Source organism: Saimiri boliviensis, chromosome 4, assembly GCF_048565385.1.
Source record: "Saimiri boliviensis isolate mSaiBol1 chromosome 4, mSaiBol1.pri, whole genome shotgun sequence".
NCBI classification, from domain to species: Eukaryota; Metazoa; Chordata; class Mammalia; order Primates; family Cebidae; genus Saimiri; species Saimiri boliviensis.
This window is the reverse complement of record NC_133452.1, coordinates 76,128,184-76,129,422: the sequence shown is the minus strand read 5'-3', so window position 1 is coordinate 76,129,422 and position 1,239 is coordinate 76,128,184. Positions and strand designations below refer to the sequence as shown.

The window sequence follows — 1,239 nt, the reverse complement described above, 5'->3', positions numbered from 1 at the left end:
AAGCTTATTCTATCAGGCCAAGAGAGAGGAAAAAACAAGTTTAAAGTCATCAGAATGTAACAGAAAATTATTTTTAACATATATCATATTAAAAGAAAAGTAAAATTGTAGAAGTAAGAAAATGCAGTAACTAAAATTTAAAAATTAGTGAATGAATGTGGCAGTAGATTCGTCATAAAAGAAGAAAGAATTAGTAAATTGGAAGCTGAACCAGAATAATTATGTAAATAGCACACAGAGAAAAAACATAGATGGAAAACACACACAAAAAAAGGCTAAAAGATTTAAATGATAGCTAGATTATTTAAAATACGTTGAATTTTAGTCTGGAAAGAGGAAGGACAGAGAAATATTTAAAGAGAAAATAAGAGCATACAACAGATCCAAACAAAACATCCAACATATTCCAAGTATGTTAAATATAAATCCAAACTTTGAAATATTTTAGTGAAATTACAGAAAATAAAAGACAAAGAAAAAAACAATGTCAAGAATAGCCAGAGAAAAGCAATAGTATCAGATTAATATAGAATTATAAAGAGCAAGTAAAGATGTATCATGCAAATATTAATCCCCAAATTTTTGGAAGATTTAATGTTTTGGAAGAAGTAAATAGTCTTGTAACAATATAAAATTTTTAACTCATCAGAATAGTACAAGTTGAATTCACATATTTTCGAATACAAAGCCTTAAAATGAATAAGGAAAAAATGTAGAGTCCTTTCAGGAATCATTTCTTTAGTTTCTTCTAGAGAAGCTTCCCTTAAACGTGTGGAGAACCAGACACCACGAAGAGGAGATGCCACACTCTCTCCTACGTGGACTCTTGGTATTGCTGTGCTGCAATTGCCATTTGCTAATGATGATCTTTTCTTACTTAGAGTAAGACAGAGAGGAGAAAGTCAGCCTGAGCAGATTCCATTTATGAGAGCAAGAAAACAAAAACAAAATCACCCTAAATTTGCAAACCAAAATAGACTATATTCAGAGTGGAAAATTTTAACATACCCTTAGTAATGAATAAAACAATCAGACAAAAACATCAGTGAGTTTTTAGAAGACATGAACATACAAACACAAACACAGTAATAGAATAATAAACTTGACTGTCTAGCACACCTGGACTACTTACAAAAATTCATTTTGAACTTGACCACAAAAATCTCAACAATTATTAGAAGATCGATATAGTATAATGTTCTCTCATCGCAAAACAATTAAGCTAGAAATAATAAAATA

General features: G+C 29.6%; 1 pseudogene; it reads left to right on the top strand.

Moving 5' to 3' along the window:
* The first annotated feature begins 713 nt into the window (after positions 1–713).
* LOC120363328 (small nucleolar RNA U3) lies at positions 714–916 on the top strand (annotated as a pseudogene).
* Positions 917–1,239: the final 323 nt, after the last annotated feature.